The 19127-nt window shown below is 47.7% G+C and overlaps 1 protein-coding gene across 2 annotated transcripts in view; it reads left to right on the plus strand.

Moving 5' to 3' along the window:
- Positions 1-782: 782 nt before the first annotated feature.
- Cyfip2 (cytoplasmic FMR1 interacting protein 2) overlaps positions 783-19127 on the plus strand; it is a 119311-nt gene continuing 100966 nt past the window's right edge. The window contains exon 1 of one of the 2 annotated variants that reach the window (XM_052195804.1): positions 783-899. The gene's annotated coding sequence lies outside the window, so the exon portion shown is untranslated. Of the gene's footprint in view, positions 900-1009; positions 1193-19127 lie in introns of those variants that run through there. The other variant, XM_052195805.1, reaches the window with a different exon arrangement.

Genomic DNA, 19127 nt, shown 5'->3' on the forward strand with positions numbered 1-19127 from the left:
AAGTAAACGTTTCTCTTTGTTTTAAAATTATTACATTTATTTAGTGTGTGTGTGTGTGTATGCCTGTGTGTCTGTGTAATGTGCATATATATACATGTGGGTGGAGATCAGAAGACAAGATACAGAAACTGCCTCTCTCCTTCCACCTTGTGGATCCTGGGATTCGAACTTGGATCATCAGGCTTGGCTGCAAGCACTTTCACCCTCTGAGCCGTGGCCTCGGGGAAGTTATTCTTCAGTTGGTGGAAGGGTCCAACCCCTCACTTAGCCTGCTCGCTTCTTTGGGAAATCAGCTGTCACTGGACTTCTGTTATGTCAGTGAATGATGGCAAATAATCAGCTCTAAGGGAGCAAGGGCTCTACACCGCTCTGTACTCCACTGTACACTGGAGCATGCCTGGCTCTCGGCGAGATGCTTAGAACAAAACAGGTAGTCGGTGAAGAAGTGGTGAATAAATGACTACATGAAAATAATTTGACCCCGGGGAGATGCGAAAGGTGCAGAAGCTTCCTTCCTTCTGGAGTGGCAGGTGTCGCTGGTGATGCAGGCGGCAGCAGGAAAGTCGTCCCTCCTCCACCTCCAGAGTCCGGAGGCTGGATACTCTAAGGCTGGAAGGTATGATTTCAGCGCGGCCCTGGGGGGCAGGAGGTTGCAGGTCAGGGGTGAGCAGGGAGCCCCTCGCCTCAGCCATTTCCGGCTCTTTGTGTGACAGCAGCCGCGGAGAAGGGGCTGGGCACCGCGGCCAGGGGAGGAGCCGCAGCGGGTGGAGAGGCGGGGCCGCGGGCGGGGCGCGGCGGGCGGCCGGCGCAGCGTCCGTAGCGGGGCTGAGCATCCTGCGCCCCGGCGCGGGGCCCTGCGGTAGCCTCGGGTCCCTTCTCTGGACCTGCCACCGAACCAGGTAAGGGACTCTCGGAGACGTCAAGGCTGATGCAGGGACCGAAATGCTGCCTAGGCGGAGGATGCGCTCCTGAGGATGCGCGAGGGGCGGGCACCACTTCTCCCAGCCCGCTGGGGGCGCTTGGCTTGGCGCCCGAGGCTACAAGGCTCCGGGTCCCAGGAGGCCCGGCTACAGGCCCTGCGTTGCCCCTTCTCCCCTCGGCCTCGCCGGACGCCTTGGGCAAGGAGCGTCTCCCAGAAGTCGTGGGTACAGCGCAGAGCTCAGCGCGGCTGCCTCAGCCGCAGCCGCAGCAGGTGCGTGGCCTGGGCCGGAGCCGCCCTCCCGAAAAAGGAGACAAGAATAGTCTCAGGGACCAGGGACACCTGCAGGGGCCACAAGCCCAGCGGGGGCCACATCCCTGCGCCCAGGTATTGCGGACCGCCGGTAGGTCCCCGCCTCTGCGCTCGCGGCCACCATCATTCAGCCAAGGCCAGAGAGAGGTGCTTGGGCCCGCCTGGCAGGCAAAGGGGTACAGGGCGCCCGCAGTGAACCGAAGCCGGGTGGGGCTGGGGCCGCAGGGGCCGGGTTTGAGAGAGGAAAGCTTTGATGAGCCGGGAGGCATGGCTGACCTGTTTCAAAACGCTCTGGCCTATGCTAGCGCCTCTCTGGCTGGCTTTGGGATGGAAAAAGGTGGGGTGATGGAATCCTAGGGGACAAGGCTTCCTTCGTATTTAGCTGCCCACCTGTCTGTTGTGGGAGATTGCCACATCACCTTCAGGAAGGTAAGGCCTCCTGTGTACAGGAAGAGAAGGAGTAGCTAGCTTGTGGCTAAGGGTGGGGGCAGGGAGCATGGTTAAACCGACTGTGGTGGTTTTCTCCCGCGACTGTCTGGGTGTTTTCCAGCCCAGACTTTGAACTTGACTGGCCGAGATCCTTAGTGCCCACAGCCCCACAGTTGGGCAGGAAAACTTAGGGGACAGATTGCAGACTGTTGGCTCCTAAATTACCATCTCTACCTCTTGACCTCTCCCCTTAGAAGTGACCAGCCTTACTGTTGGGTACAGGCCCTTGCTAGAACCCATGCCTAGCGCTCAGTGCCCCCTCCCTTGTCAGAGGACAAAAATATAGATTGCTATCTAGAGTCGGATTATACGTCCTTGAAGGTAGTTGTCCCCACCACCATCCCCCCTTCTGTGGCTCCCCCCACCTCCACCTCACCCCCACCCCCACCCCCCCACCCCCACCCCCCACCCCCACCTTCCACGCAGTGCTCCATGCGTTCCCTTCTCTCCTGTCAAACTTGCTTGAGACAGGAGCCAGTGAGTGGTGTTTATCTTGAAGAGCTAAATACAAAAGGTTTTCCCATTGGATGCTGAGCAGGTACTTCATAAGTCATGGGATCAGAAAGGAAGCTGGAGGTAGAGGAGACATTTTATTAGGAAGCAGAGATGAAGTCAAAATATTTGGTGTCTCTAATGGTTGCCTTCCCGATGTTAGCTAGATGTGGCGCTGACACTGTGGTCAAAATGGCCTATCTGGTAGCTCTCAGCTAGTTTCAGTCAGATCTGCTTTGGCCTGGTGGGCAGGAGTATTGTAGGACTCTCTCTCTCTCCTCTCTCTCTCTCTCTCTCTCTCTCTCTGTGTGTGTGTGTGTGTGTGTGTGTGTGTGTGTGTGTTTGTGTGTTAGGTCAGGGGTTACTGTCACCAGAAGGCTTTTGTTGACCACCAGTCTCTACTTGTGGGGTGTGAAATTTGCCCATGGAGAGTTCCTCACTGGAACTAGTTGCCATCTGCCCTGACAGTTAGGAAGCCACAGACAGCACACTGCTGCTTACAGAGCCAGTGCCCCTGCGTTTGTCTGCCGGTGGCATTAGCTCACTAATCTTCTTTATTATGTTTCCTGGCTAGTTCTGACTGGTTGTATAGGAACCCAAGACTGCCTTGTTCCCTCTGTGGTGGAAAATGGAAAGAAAAAGCATGAGTTAGGCATTAGGCCAGAAGTGGGGGTGTGGGGTTGGATGGGGGAGGATACAGCTGTGTAGGTTTGGAGACTCTTGCTCAGATCAGATCACATGGAGAAGCAATTTAACAGTTATCGGAGGTCCACCCCGCTGATGATCGTGCCCCCTCGGTGTTCACTGGGCCTCTGAGGCTGCCGTTGACCTGAAAGCTAAATTCGGTGATGAATAGACAACAAGCTAATTAGCATTGGGAACGGCATCGCTGGAACACAGTATAGGGCTCCTCTCCTCACATCTCAGCCCTGGCCTTCCTGCTCAAAGAGGCCTCTTTGGGCCACTGTTAGCCCCAGGGTTCCCCCAAGAGCTTACAAAATGCCCTTTTTGTAGCCTTCCTTGTGGCCACCATAACAATGAGTCTATGTCTTTACTGGCGAGTATTAATTATTCACTTATAGTTGACGAAACCAGACGTCAGTCACCTCATTGGAGCCTTTGTGAAAGGCCTTTGGTCTTGTCAAATTGAGAAGCAAAGCCATGTCTAGGGTCCTGGGGAATGGCCTTGCGTTTGTAGCCGGAGGTGGTTGGCGGATAGGGAAGGCGACCGTGTGTGCCTTGCAGGCTGTGAACCCTGTGAATTGGAGGCCAGCTGTAGTGGGGGAGGGGCTGGTACATCTTTGGATGTTCTTATTAAACGAAGGATGCACAAGAGTGTGTGGTGTACAACTCTATCCTCATTGTCGCGAGTGCATTATTTACACGATCGACAGAGAATCTGGTTCATGTGCGCAGTCAATTCACCGTCCTCTCTGACCCCTCCACTTCCCGGGCTTACCTGAATTGTGCTTTTTTTTCCCCCCAAGGGGACTTTGTCTGCTGGATCAGTAGAAGTACATGCCAAAGACATTGGAAAGGCATGCGATCAGACGAGGTGTTGGCCAGGGCCTCACCTGGCAACTGCTGAAAGTGAATGTGGTTGAACTTGAGTTGGCAGGAGGACGGGGTGGGGGCAGGTGAGCAGCCTCCGAGTCTCACGTTTCAGCACACAGAGCCTGGGAAGAATGCCTTCCTCTGTGCATTGAGCATTTCGCAACCTATTCAAAAATATCAAGGGCAAGCTTGGCTTTAGTCGGGGACAGACAGACAGACAGACAGACAGGGCAGCACGGTGAGGTTAGGACTGGGAGTCTTCCTTGGCTTGCTGAGTACCTTTAACGGGACCACTGCCTTTCCTGACTTTTAACAACTGAGCAGTGCAAAGCAGTCCACTAACCCTGTCACCTGTCTGTGGCCGCCACCGAAGCCCTGGAATGAGATAATGTCTGTGACACCCCCCCCCCCCACCCCAGGTGGAGAAGTCATGGAAAGAGGAAGAGAACGGGACTTCAGAGCTCGACTCTCTTGGATATGTGCCTCCGTTCCTGAAGGAACTGTTTATTAAGTGTCTTTTGAGTGTCAGTTTTAAGAGCTGGTTCTGTGGCTTCTCTGTACCTTGGAGCCAAAAGGAAACCGAAAGGCACTTTGTGGCTCCCGGGTTCTGTAATGTCCTTGTTGGTATAAAGACGACACACCAGGATTCACTCGGTGTGTGGAGGATGTCTGGCAGGATGCAGAAGTAGCTTTGGAGCTGTTGCCGTTGTACTCAGGGCTGTGGCGTGTGTGATTTGCCTCAGAAGACATACACTGAAACAGTGCTTTTTGAAATGAGTCAAGTGCAGATTCTTTTTTTTTTTAAAGATTTATTTATTTATTATATGTGAGTACACTGTAGCTGTCTTCAGACACTAGAAGGTGTCAGATCTCTTTACAGATGGTTGTGAGCCACCATCTGGGTGCTGGGATTTGAACTCATGACCTTCGGAAGAGCAGTCAGTGCTCTTACCCCCTGAGCCATCTCTCCAGCCCAAGTGCAGATTCTTAAGAGAAATGGTTTGAGGGGACAGAGCTGACCACTGGACTTTCTTGAAGGGCCCATACTGCCATACTTTCTTGGCATTTTGAAAGCCTTTTGAAAGTGTCATCTCAGAAGCAGTGTGATGATAAAGGAAAGCAAATAGAACCTCCCAAAGGAAGAGACCCAGTGGTGACCTCCTTGGGGGTGGGAGAGACATTTTGATTGGCTGCTGATCTCAGCGGCCAGTCTTCTCACAGTAGACATTCTCAGACTCCAATCCCTAGGTGGGCTGGAGGGACTTGGTTGTTAGCAAATCTCACAAAAATACAGGACAGAAGCAACTTGAGGAAGATAGGATTTCTTTTGGTTTACAGTTGAAAGGAATCCAGTCCATCGCGACAGCGGAAACATGAAGTGGCTGCTCACGTTGTGTTCTGAGTCAGGAAGTGGAGGAAGATGAATGTTGGTACTCAGCTCTTCATCATCATCATCATCATCATCATCATCATCATTTCTTTTTATTTATTCTGCGTTCGAAGCCCATGGGGTGCTGCCACTCACTCAACGCTGAGGGTAGACTTTCCCCCTTTAGTCAAACCCTCCTGGAATCACTTTCAGAGTTTACATCCTGTTACATTGACTGTTACGATCAACTGTAACAGGATGTGAGGCTTTCGACAGAAAGTAAAGGTGATGGGCCGATTAGGAGACTTTGGGAGACTCCTAAGTTTGGACTGGTTTCCTCTGGGGGGGGATTAAGAAACAAACTAAGGCTGGCTGAGAGAATTTCCCAGCTTTCCCTGAAGGCCTGTGTGATGGTTTGTATATGCTCGGCCCAGGGAGTGGCACTATTAGTAGGTGTGGCCCTTTTGGAGTAGGTGTGGCCTTGTTGGTATAGGTGTGTCACTGTGGATGTGGGCTTTAAGGCCCTCATCCTAGCTACCTGAAAGCCAATATTCTGCTAGCAGCCTTCAGATGAAGATGTAGAACCCTCAGCTCCTCCTGCACCAGGCCTGCCTGGATGCTGCCATGCTCCCGCCTTGATGATAATGGGCTGAACCTCTGAACCTGTAAGCCAGCCCCAATTAAATGTCGTCCTTATGAGAGTAGCCTTGGTCACGGTGTCTGCAGTAAAACCCTAAGACAACCTAAAGAGTATGCAGGGAAAGACCCTCATCACAGAAACTCATTATCCCAATACTGAGGCATACCGAAAAGTCTTCCGTTTGTCCTTTATGATTGGCTCCAGCAATGTGTGATTCATGAGGTAATAATTACAATCTAAAACTCTTCCCTCAATGTCCAAATCTGTTACAGCTCCGTATGGGAAGGAGACATGACGGTACTTTTTATAGTAGGCAATAGGGACTGTAGGATGACAGAATCATCTGCAGAAGTTTTTCTCAGATTTTTAGAAGAGTAGAAAAGTAAGGCTTCTGTGGATATGGTGCCTCGAGGGACCATGATATTGTTTCAAATTCCTTTAAAAAAAAAAACCTAGAAGACATGAATTTGGGTCACCTGCTCATGTAGCCAATACATCATTAAACATTGACGAATACGCCGTGCCCAGTGCCCCTCCCACTGTGCTAGCTGGAGGAGTCCGCTCCAGAAAAGAAGTCCATGCCTGGCACCGGTGGTGACCCAGAGAGTAGTACGTGTGTGAAGTGGTTTGTGATGGGATGGGAGACCGAGAGTTCCACACCGTGAGTTCTGTGGGAGTGTGAAAGACTATAGATGCTGGGGTGGGGTGGGGGGCTGACCTGTTTATTCTTGTTATTCTAGAACACTGGTTTCCACGGGGCCATATGAGCACGTTCATTCCACACCCCCAGTCCCCGTCACCTTTCTCCTCCCTGCCCCCTCCACATTAGTCCTGTCTCTTCCTCTAGACAGTTTTGCTTCTCCTTTCCTTTCTATCTGTCCATATGAGATTTTATGCATCTGTATAGAATCTAGGAGAAGACTCGTGACATTTGCCTTATCCGAGACTTACTTAATCCTCTGGATCTGCTGAGCTCCAGTCGCGTCCATTTTTCTGCACACAAAATGATTTTAGTTTTATGGCTAACAACCCATTCCAGTGCCTGCATGAGCAAACGTTCTCCTTACATATTCAGAACAGGTTCATCTGGACTTGGGCCTGGACTCAGGGTAGGATTTGAGAAGAGAAGGGAACGAGCCCCTAAGCTGCGGCTGTGGTTTAAGCAAAGGCGCATAGCCAGGATGTCCTTGAAGAGACCAGTGACCCCGTACGCTCTGGCCACCATAGGCAGATGGCCCAAGGTGTGGAAGTGTGGCTTTAAGAATGCTCCTTATATGGAGGCAAATGTCCCACCCAGCACCAGAATCGTTGGCCTACAGGTTAGAAAGGCCCAGGGAGAAAAGATCAAGTACAGTGATTTTCTCTCTCTCTCTCTCTCTCTCTCTCTCTCTCTCTCTCTCTCTCTCTCTCTGTCTCTCTCTCTCTTTCTTTCTTTCTTTCTTTCTTTCTTTCTTTCTTTCTTTCTTTCTTTCTTTCTTTCTTTCTTTCTTTCTTTTTAAGTCTACATGCTTACAGTACAGTAATCACATGATTGGTGTCTCCAATGGCTTCAGTACCGTGCTCTGCAGAAAGGACAAAGACGTTGGAAGTGATACGGTGGGGACACCTCAGAATCTCTCCTTGTGCTTTCCAAAAGTTGGCTTGTTTGCAGGACTCAGTGCTTGAACTGTGAGTTTGCAACAAATTCTGCAACACAGACTCTGACATTGAAGTGGAGGCTACTAGCACTGAAGCTGTCCTGTATTTTCTTGTGTGTGCGTGCGTGCGCGCGTGCGTGTGTGTGTGTGTGTGTGTGTGTCCATGGATATCATTTCCTCTGGCTGTTGTCTATTTTGCCATGATGATGATGATGGTGGTGGTGGTGGTGGTAGTGTATTATTATTATTATTATTATTATTACTATTACTATTTTGGAATCAGTTTTTTGTGGGCCTGGAGGCTGACTAGTGAGCCCCAAGGATTCACCTGTCCTCACCTCTCTGGCACAAGCATTACAAGTAGGCACCACCAGGCCCAACTTTTACTCTTTAAAATATGGGTCCTGGCCATCAGACTCCATTCTGAATGCTTGCACAGTAAGCACTATGCGTACTGAACTGTCCCCCCAGATCTCAATCTCCATAATTCACAATGAATGATTCGGGAGCCTAAGCCAGTCTCAGAGCTGTGTTCAGGTGGCAGGTCCTAAGGCAAATTCTGTATCCTCCAACCTAAAGACCAAGCCTGAAAGTCCCCTCTTGGTTTTCTCAGCAGATGGTTCCTTTAGCCGGAGCTTCTGAAAGCTTGCCCCCCTCCACCTCCACATACAAGTCCCCTTGGGGTTCCTCGGGTGTGACAGTGTGCTATGATCCCTAGGAGGGGCAAAATCAGGTGGGCACCATGGGTGGGTGCCCTCCCCTGCATAAAGGACTGGGGACCGTGGCCCTGAGCTTGTGGTATCTGCTTACTTTTTGGTTGTCACCGAAGTCTTCCTCATCCCACTAACACAGGAAGCATCTGAGAAAAGCAGCCAATGAGATGGCAAGGCTCTTTGCCCCACGGTCTATTTCTCTGCTTCCTCGTAGAAGAACAAGCAGGGCGGATCGGCCTTCTGCAGGAGCTCAAGGGGAGGCTGACTGAGGCTTCTTTGCTTCACCCTCAGGTCCCCTGAGAAGAGAGCCAGCTGCAGGTGGCAGGGCCCCTGCTCCCAGGGGATGGGCAGTGGGGCACTGCTTAGCCAGCAGGTGCTGTGTACCGACCAGGTGTCGCAACTGTTCTGCGGGTTGTTGTGTTTCAGAGTGAAATGTAAAATTCTGCTCAAAGCAATATATGCTTTGGAAAAAAAATGATAAAGTATCGAAAGACTCCGTAGTGTAGGATAGCCTGGCAGAGCAGGGCTCCCCTGGGGGACTGGTTCTTCCAGTAGCTGCATCTTAGTCTCTAATGTGTTCAGACCGCTGTTCAAGGCTTAAGTCATTTCCGCATGGATGATCACCCTGTCCCGATAAATCACACCTTGTCCCCCAACCCCATTTCCTAATCTACTGAGATCTCTCTTTTAACCTAAATCACATGCAAAACATCTGTATTATTAAGGTTTGTCACTGAGGTGAGCAGGCCAAAAGTGAGGTTCTTTCTTTTCTTCTTCAGTGTTTTGTTTCATTGGAAAGTTTAGATTTTTTTTTCTTGACCTCAGGTTAAATGTCAGTTGTTGCATCAGACTTTGTCTTCCCAGATGGCTGTGTTAGTCCCTAGCCAGCCAAGTCCCGGACCGCGAGAGTCTGAGCTTCCAGTTTTTACGTCACTGGAAAGAGAACTCTGTAGGATAACTACTCTTTTTTTTTTTTCTTGTTGTTTATTTTGAACTTCAAAATCTATTTCGCCCCGACCCCAGCAGCTTCCTACCATCTGGAAGTCTTTTCTGCAGAGTGAAGCAGCAGCCAAAGCACCAAGATGAGAACTGTGGGTGGGTGTGGTCATGGGCGTGGTCGTCTGTGGGGGGGGGCATGGGCGTGGTTGTGGTCCTGGTCCTGCTCACCTGTCATTCCAACAAGAGAACTGCTGTGAGCTCCAGGCCAGTGAGAGGGTCTCAAAGAGACAACAACCAGGCAGGCAGGGGAAGGCTGAACAGCCAATTTAGGGGCTTTCCCTGGGTCAGGGTGGGGTTGGCTGTCACTCTGTTTATCCCTCCCACTGTCTTCCTGCTTCATCTCTGACTCTCTCTGTACCCTACTTTTTTCATGTTATACTCATTGGTTCATAAAAAAATACTAATGGGGGGGGAATAGCTTTGTTAAGACATAGTTGGATTGCCTGACAACTCTCTATCTAAACCATACAGTTCCATAATTTGTAGTAGCTAACTAATTTGTGCAACCACAAACAATATTTTCTAACATGTCTGGCATCCTGGAAAGAGACCTCATACACGGATTTCCTCCAAACTTACACCCCACTGTAGGCAACCACAAGTCCGATTTGCATCTCCATAGATCTTCTAGACACACTGTATAAAGGGATTCATACAGTGTGGGTATCTTTTGTCCTTAGCATGGTGTTTTCAAGGCTCATGCATGCATTTAGGATTGCAGTATGTATCTGGACTGAAGTCCTTTCTGTTGCTGAACACTGTCACATTGTACAGTGGTACCAGTTTTATTTCGGCCAGTGCTTGGACTTCTAGACAGTTGTGAATAATGTCGCTATGAATCTTCATTTACAAAGTTTTAGTTTTATTACATTTTATTTGTACACTTATTATTTATTTATGGGCTGTGTGTATGCGTGCACGAGCAAGCACGTGCACACACACATGTACACAAGCATGCACTCATGCTGTAGCAAGTTCGTGGAGGTCAGAGGACAAGTCACAGGAGTCAGTTCTCTTTCACTGTGTGGGTCTCAGAGACTGAACTCAGGCCACCAGGTGTGTCCCCAGGCACCATTACCTGCTCAGCCATTTCCCCTGCCCCTCGCTTCCTTTCTAATCAGTCTTCTTTTATTTAATTTTATGTCTATGAGTGTTTTGCTTACATGTATGTCTGTGTACTACATGCATACAATGCTCACAGAAGCCAGAAGAGTAGTGTTAGATCCCCTAGGACTGGAGTTATTGACGGCCGTGAGCTTCTGAGTGGGTGCTGGGAATTGAACCTGGGTCCTTTGTTAGAGCAGCCAGAGCTCTTAACCACTGAGCCATCTCTCTGGCTCCAACTGTAGTGAGTTGACTTTGCCAAGTAAAAAGCAGCATGGTTTAATTACAGAAAACAAAAATCTTTCAATATTTTTCTGCTGTTGTTTCTCAGCATATAACACATTAATACACCATCAGGTTGTATTATGCTAGAATGTTCAATTGTTAAAATTGCTGTCTGAGTTACTGCGTTTGGGGGAAAAAAAGTGTGAAATGAATTTTGACTTGAGATTAGGACAGAACTTTCAACAGTTTCCAAAATGGCTCTAAACATGCTTTTGTTTGTTGTTGATTTTTGTTTTGGGTTTTTTTTTTTTTTTTGCGTTTGTTATTTTGTAGTATCTACTTATGAAACGTGTTTTCAGCATTGACAGTTAGGAAACCAAACTGTAGACAAACTGAAAAAGATTGAAGATATCCCGCACTCTATAGTGTGAAATATTTATGTAAAAATAAATGAGTGCAGGGTCCACTGAGATAGCTCAGTGAGGAAAGGGCGTGCAGGGAGGCAGGAGCACCAGATGTTGGGTCCCCAGAGCCTGTGTAAAATGCCAAGGGGTCTTGGAAGCCTGGAGACAGGCTCCTTTGAGCAAGCTGGCTCGCAAGACTGGCCAAGTCTGCAAGTTCTGGATTAGAGAGATGGTACCTCTGTGTAGATGATAGAAAGTGGTTGTGGAACACGTGCCATGTCAGCTTTGGTCCTCTACATGCATATTCACATACACACATGCTAACATACATGGGAACATGCCTCTCTCATCAATATGCAAATCCCTTTCACCTTTGATATGTGATAACATGGTATGTGATGCCAAGAAATTATTTGAAAATAAATTTCCCTGTGGTTTATGACCATTAGGCATTTGATGTGCTTACCTGATTTATATGCCTGTATACCCATAGCCTACATTTGTTGGGTTGAAAGAGATCATAAGACAAAAGGTTTAAGAAGCAGCCGTATAGGTCCTCCCTTAAAAGCAGTTCCAAGTGGTTCTCACGGGGTTGACCGCTGGGAAGCCTGACCTTGGTCTGCGCAGACTGTTCCTGTACAGCTTGCCACATCCAACCCACTCAGCAGAGGTGCATGGCCCATCGTGGTATATTCTGGAATCTCTATAAGATGAGCATACATCATCGTTTTCCTGCGCAGGGGTTCTGACGTCTGAAGGGGCTCCACTCCACAGGGCATGGGTCTCCATGGAGCAGTACCCTGGTATGGCCACTTTTCACGCCTGCAAAGCTTCCTGCCACCCTCACACACTCAGGACAGATGAAGAAGCAGGCTGTGCCCTTGGGATTTCGCTTGCTCATCCAAATGCCATTCCATTGTATCCTAATGGGACCCTTTTCATTTTTTTTATATTTTAATGAATTTTTACATACTATTTTCTGTGTATATATAAATATATTTGTTTATATATGTATATGTATGTCTAAGGGCGTGTGTGTGTGTGTGTGTGTGTGTGTGTGTGTGTGTATACACATCTTCTACCTGGATAGCTGGACCTGTGGAGAAAGTATTTCTTGGCTTCCAGATGTTTATGAATCTTAAAAATAACAGTTTCCTAATCTTTTTGTTAAAAGATTCATTTATTTATTTATTATATGTAAGTACACTGTAGCTGTCTTCAGACACTTCAGAAGAGGTCATCAGATCGTGTTACAGATGGATGCGAGTCACCGTGTGGTTGCTGGGATTTGAACTCAGGACCTTTGGAAGAGCAGTCAGTGCTCTTAACCACTGAGCCATCTCTCCAGCCCAGCAGTTTCCCTAATCTTATCTTTCCAATTTAGGAGAGTTTTTGGTCTCGAGGAAGGGAAAAGCAACCAACCTGTGAGGCAGGTGACGTGCTTAGCATTTTCCAAAAAGGTACAAAAGCAGGCATGGCCTAAAATAACCTGGAACTCGAAGGAGAGATAACCCGTGTACCTGGCCGCTGCCAGTCACTAGCATGAATGAAAGCATTTATTTCTTAGGAACAGTGATCTGAGAGAAACCTCAGATCGTAACTGTCCCCTTGAATTTGTGGGGCGGTGCTGACGGGAAGTCAAAATGAAAGAGCCACACAGAACTGACATCTTAGTGGCAACGCCTGCATTGAGGGCGGTGGAGGGGGTCAGGGGAGGGGGTTGTAGGGAAATCAGGGCACAGTTCACCTACTCTGTGGTTTGCACGCCATGATCTTCAGAGCTGGGCAGTGAGAAGCCATTGCTTTAGGCTGAGCAGAGAGCTGGATTCCCACACAAACCTGTTTGTTATTGTTGATTCTTCTGAAGACAGGAGATCCTAATGGATTGACTGAGTTAGCACAATCAGGAAGACTGTTTTATTTAACTGCTTTATTTAACCTTTACAAAAAGAGTAATCTCATGCAAGCCAGTCTTTTTAAAAAAAAATAATAATAATAAATTAGTGGTGTGTGAGTGTGTGTGTATGTGTGTGCACTGGTTAGTTTTTGTCAGTCTGACACAAACTAGAGTTCCTTGGGCAGAAAGAACCTTAATTGAGGTATTGCCTCCACCAGCTAGGCCTGTGGATGTGTCTGTGAAGCATCATTTCCTTAATGGCCAGTGATGTAGGAGGGTCCAGCCCAGTGCGGGCAGTACCATCCCTCGGCAGGTGGGCGTGGACCTTATAAGAAAAGTAGCTTGCAAGCCAGTGAGCAGTGTCCCTTGTGGTTCCTGCTTGAGTTCCTGTCTTGACTTCCCTCCAATGACGATCTGTAACTGGTGTGGTTAAATGAACTCATTCTTCTACAGGTTGCTTTGGGGCAGAGTGTTTTCATAGCAACAAAAATCAAACTAGGTGAATATATGTGTGTGTGCACACGGCACATGCAAGGAGAGCCATGTGCGCATGCGCAAAAGGCCGGGCAGCTTTGGATTCTCTCTTTTCCGCTTTATGTGGGTTCTGGGATTTGAACCCAGATCTCCAGGTTTGCGCAGCAAATGCTTTTGAGCTGAGCCAGCTTGCTGCCCCGTCATGCTTTTCCCATGGTGCGTATCTTTCTGCTCCCACCTAACCCGCTGTTCTGCATTTGTGTTGAGCGCTCTCAGTCTGTCTCAGAGAATTGAGGCTGCCGTGCGTGATTCATGAATTGTGACTAAGAGCCCAGTAAGCTGATAATTCGTACTTTTATCTTCTGACAACTTATTTCTTGAAGGCTTTATCTGGCGCAGGCTGCCTTGTTAAGTATTCTGCGTGCTGTAAAGTTATAAAATGCTCAGAGCAGAGGACAGGCACTATTATAAACTGTGGTCCTGTTACAATGAAGGAACCTGGGGTTCTGAGGGGGGAAATGGCAAACTTGTGGCCCAGTGGCTGTTCAGTACCGAACAGCAGGTTCAGACCCATTGCCCAGACCCACCCACTGCTCTTCCACCTTGGTAGAACTGCCTTACGTCTGAATTCCTTCCAGAAATTGTCAGATGGAGCGTAGCGGTGAGATCCTACTTTAGCTGCAAATGGAAGAACCTGCATTTCCAAAGCTAGGTTCTCTAAACTCCCATCATGCACTGGTGCCAGGACTCACCCTGCCATGTTGCTGTCTCTCAGACGTCTCAGCCTTGGAGACTCTGCCTTCCTCTCTCAGAAGCAAATTACTTATCAGCTCAGAGCTGCTGCTTCTCTTGGGGCAGCCAGGACAGTGGCTTTAGGTTGGTTATGAAGACATTGAATTAAACAAACTCCTCTGAATCCTCAACCCGAGAGGCCACAATGGCCTGAGGTAAACCAGGCCTGAAGTGAATTTGGAGTAATTTATTACTCTCTTATCCGACATGACAAAGCAGCCCATGCGCATGAGCTGGACACATGGAGTTTTCTCACGTTGCATAACAAGCCAGCCTCCCGGGCCAGAAAAGGCACGCTTGGTTTCACATCTACCTCTGTTCGAGTTTCTAGAACATCCTCCTTTCTGATTTGTGTGGGTTTGGCACTGACTTCCAGCACTGGTACTAAAAATGCCTGATTTCCAGCTCCCTTAGGCAGTGGATGATCTACAGAGTCAACTGCAGAAGGCTGTATTTCAGAGACAGAAGGGACAGCTGCCTTATGTAAACAAAGACTTTTAATTTGTTGGTTTTATTAGGCAGCCCACTTACTGATTTTCTTCAAGGAAACTGAGATGCTACTATTTTGAAGGGGAAATTCTTAAGGGTTATTCTGGTAAATGGATATTTTCTGAAGTCTATGACGTCCTGAAGAAGCCCAGGTTTTAGGGGAAAGGTGAGAGGAAGGACCATGGTAAATGGCAGTGGGGGCAGGGCAGAAGGGAGAAGAGAATTCCAGTAAGAACTGGGTGCTAACACACTGAGCTGGAGGCTTTTACAGAAAGTTCCAGACAGACACACAATTGGATGGGGGGGGGGGGGGAAGAGAGAGAGAGATCACCTTACCAGCATCACAGAGCACCAACAATTCTTACTCTTGCCTGATTTTTTAAAATTATATCTAAGGTTAAAAGACAAATTACACGAATCGGGGATCAGACTTCAGATCCCCGGGTTTGGCCGCAAGCTCCTTTACCCACTCAACCCTCTTACTTACCCATGACTGTTTTTTTGTTTTTGTTTTTTTTTTCTTCCCAGTCTTGTATTACTGGGAAGTAAACCCCTGTATCACCACCTTGTTCCTATTTCAGTAGATATTTCTAGAAAACACTTCTAAAACATAATTTTGAGACTACATTACAGCTAAAATAGCCGTTTCTCCCTAGTATCAGGTGTGCAGTCAGGGATCCACGTTCCAGTTTGTTTGTTTGTTTGTTTGTTTTTACCTAAGTGTTACAGTTTTGCTATCAGGGTGGTGAGCTTGAAATGGTTGAACCAGGATCCAAATAAACATTGTGTCAGATCACTAAATCCTCCAGCTCCTGTGCATCTTCCGTATCCTCCACCCTCCCCCACCCCTCTGTCCCCTCTCACCCCCCCTTCAGTTTATTTGTTGAAGACATTGCATTATCCTCCATATTGATTACGTGCCTGTGCTATGATACAACGTGAATTGAAATCAAAGGGTTGAAGAGATTCTGGTGTCCTTTAGGTCCTGCATTCTTCCCAGGTGATGCCGTATCCACCCATCCCGCAGCATGTGGGTCACCTGGCTGTTTTCATGTAGTGATGCTGGCCCTCTTGAGGACCTGTGCCTAGGTCTACTTATTCATTAGGAGTTGGAACACAGGTGTTCCAGTTGGCATTGTCTCAGAAAGGAAAACAAATTGTGTCTTTTTTCTCCTGAACTGATTACCCAATAGTCTATTTTGGTTAGGAAAGGCAAGTTGCTTCGTTGTGTTTTCCCATTTTCTACCTAACGGTTAGATCACAGGCACCATCCAAGGCATAAGAACCAGGTTTTTATTTGGTAACTCTAGGATGCAAAGGTATTTACTCTTGTTCCGGTCTGCTGTGGCTTAGCTGATGGATGTCCACATGGTCCCATCCAGGGAGAATCTTGAGTCGGGGTCTCCTCTGGATCTGTTGTACACACAGCCCCAGTATCTTAAACAGACAGCTTCCTTGTTATGCCAGGGAAGTTCTCAACCTTCCCAGACATTTTCTGCCCCAGACCTGGACTCACGTATTCCGTTTCTTAGTAGAAAGTCATAGTTGCAGACTGGCATCTGAACACTGAAGGTGCTTGTTGCTTATGAGTAGGGATTTGTTTCTAGGTCTTTTTTGGTGGGCAGAAACACACACTTGTACATATATGCTTCTATCTGTACAAATAAATATCATATTTGTATCTTTATATATGTGTATTTGTGTCAGTGGGGACTTTGTAATATGTTTTAATTCTACATATAAGTATAAACATAGGTGTATGTATACATATTTATTAATATGTAACTTCTTCTGGATAATCCTTATCCATATTTGTGCTAGTTTCATTTATATTGCTGTAGTAAAATACCTGAACAAAAAGCAACCTGAGGAGAAAGGGTTTATTTTAGCTTACAACTCCTGGCTGCAGTCTGGAGAAGACATAGAAACAGGATCCCGAGGCAGCTAGTCACATTGTACACTCAAAAGCAGAATGAACGCATACACACACGCTTACCCCCTTGTATGGTTAGGATCCCCTGCCTAAGGAATGGTGCTGCCCACGGTGAGCTGGGTCCTCCAACATCAGTCAGCTCAGTTGAAGCAATTCCCCATAGACATGCCTACAGGGCACCCTAGACCCTCACTGAGGCTGCTCACAGGTATATGGTGTATCAAGCCCGTAGTATCATGTGATCATGTTACCTGATAGTAACAGGTGATTTCATGGTATATCAAGCCAGTAGTGGAAGCTAGCCACCACAACACTTTTTCCTGTGGTGTTTGTGGCTTAGGGATTCTCTTTGTCCAGTTGTAACACTGTATCTCCTTTCAGCCATGTCAAGACTGTCTTTGTCTCCACAACGCCAAGAACACATCTCTAAATCACTCATTTCCTCATCATACATTCAAACAACACAGCAACACACCAGTATGGCATTGAAAACAAAGTGGGCTTCTGTTTTGTTTTTTTTTTTTTCTTTAAACTTTCTTTTCCCCTTACTTTATTTTCGTCGTTTCTCAAGATGCATCCCAGTTGGATCTACCATCTAATTACCGAATTAGAGGCTGGAGAAATGGTTCAGTAGGTAGGGGTGCTTGCCACACAAGTGCCCATGTAAAAAGCCAAGCAGGGTCGTGTATGCCTATCACCCCAATGCTGTGGGAGGCAGACAGGAGATGCTGAGGGGTTTTTGATTTTTTTGTTTTGTTTTGTTTTGTTTTTTGGCTATCGCCTAGCCCTGGATTCAGTGAGAGACCCTGTCTCAAGGAAGTAGATAATGTGAAGGGAGAATAGGAGATCCTCCCATGTCCCTCTTTGGCCATCACAAGCACCTAGCACACACATATGCATATGTGCACGCACGTGCACGCATATACACACACATCATAGAATCACTTGGAACAGTTCCTTTTGGCGTGACTATACCAACAATTTGTTGACAGGCACACTCATTTCTTTTTATTCTCTCTTAAGGGTTTGCATTTTAAGTTTAACGCTTATTTTATAATAATATAAAATCTGGAAAGCCAGATGTATTCAGGGAATGCTAGACCGTTTCCCTGCTCATCCCTGAAGGCCTCGCCCTTCTTCCGTCTCCTTCCTCAAAGCTTAGCTATCTTTATACAGCCTGCCCTTGCAGCTTTGTTTCAATAAGTGTGTTTGTGTGTGTGTGCATGCATCCTCCTCTCAGATAAACGGGTTCGTGTGGGTCACATACACATCCCGAGCTTGCCCCCTCAGTCTTACTGTTGCCCGGGCTTCACTGAGGGGGGCTCCAGCAGTCCCGCGTGGTCATACGTGTTTGCATTTCTCAGGCTGCCTCACTTACACATTTTACAACCCAACCAACAGTGTGATTGACAGCCTGCTCTCTGCATCCTGGCCAATGGCATGGTGGTCGTAGCAGTTTGATCAGTCAATAGCAGTCTGGATTTCTTACTGTGACGAAACAGTATACTTCTAAATGACGTCATCTTGGTCTTAGGGGTGGAGCCCCAGCAGATATTGATAAAGCCGTGTATGTGATTCTTGGTGCAGGCAGAGCCAAAACCTATTAATACCATGCTTCTAAATACTGAGTGTCCACTCATCTGTGAAGCAGGGTCCCCGTGGTTCATGGCTGATAGGATATACAAGCAGGTGAATGCTAGCTGTGTCTGGCACCAGGAAAGATTTATTATTATTGTCTAACTTAATGAAGGGGATTGTTGGGCTTCATAGCCATAGATCATATACCCTATACATTATTATCCCTCCCTCAAGTAGACTTAATAGAAATGAGAGAGAAGCTAGAGAAATGACCTACTGCCTTTGCAGAGGACAGGAGATCAGTTCTCAGCACCCACATCTAGAGGCTCACAACTGCCTATAATTCCTCCTCCAAGGGATCTGATATCTCTTCTGGGCTTTACCTGTACACATGTGCACATACTTACACACAGGCACACATGCATACACATACTTTGTAAAAATATAAATCAAAGAATATTAATGTGAAGAAGAAGGAGGAAGAGAAGGAGAGAGGGAAGAGGAAGAGGAGGAGGAGAAGGAGGAGGAGAGGCTTTGATGTGGCCTTGCAGTCATGCTACAGTAGACCAGAGCACCACACTTAGCTTTCTGAGTAGGAATGAGAAGAGAGGCAAAGGGGAAGGTCACTGCTGAGTTCCAGGTGTCCTCACTGGAGGCTGGCTGTGCCGCTAGCAGGGCGCATGCCCAGAAGGTGTGTTTGAAACTCACTGGAGTGTGAAATTAGTCAGCTGCTCTGTGGCAGCCCAGCCCCCATCTGCCCTGCCAACCTTGGGCCTGAAGGAAATGTCGGTTCTCTGCAGTGTGATCTTGGGTATGTGCCCCAGCTCTTTGCAGACCGTGGACCACATGTCAAAGGTCCCTGTGTGGCCTGGAATTGGACACTGCCTACTGTGCCTAGCAGGGCACAGTCGTGGCACTGAGAGACTCCAGCCCTTAAACCACACTTCGATGCTAAGGGCCTGGGCTAGCTCCTGATTCATGTAACAGAGGTTTGGCTTCCTTGGCCCTGATCTTTCTGTAAGCCTTGGGGTTCGTGGTGGTGTTTGGTCACCTCTGCTGTCTTTGTCAAGACCTTGTTTCTTTGGGATTGAGATTTTGATCTCCTTA

The sequence above is a fragment of the Apodemus sylvaticus genome, chromosome 10, assembly GCF_947179515.1.
Source record: "Apodemus sylvaticus chromosome 10, mApoSyl1.1, whole genome shotgun sequence".
NCBI classification, from domain to species: Eukaryota; Metazoa; Chordata; class Mammalia; order Rodentia; family Muridae; genus Apodemus; species Apodemus sylvaticus.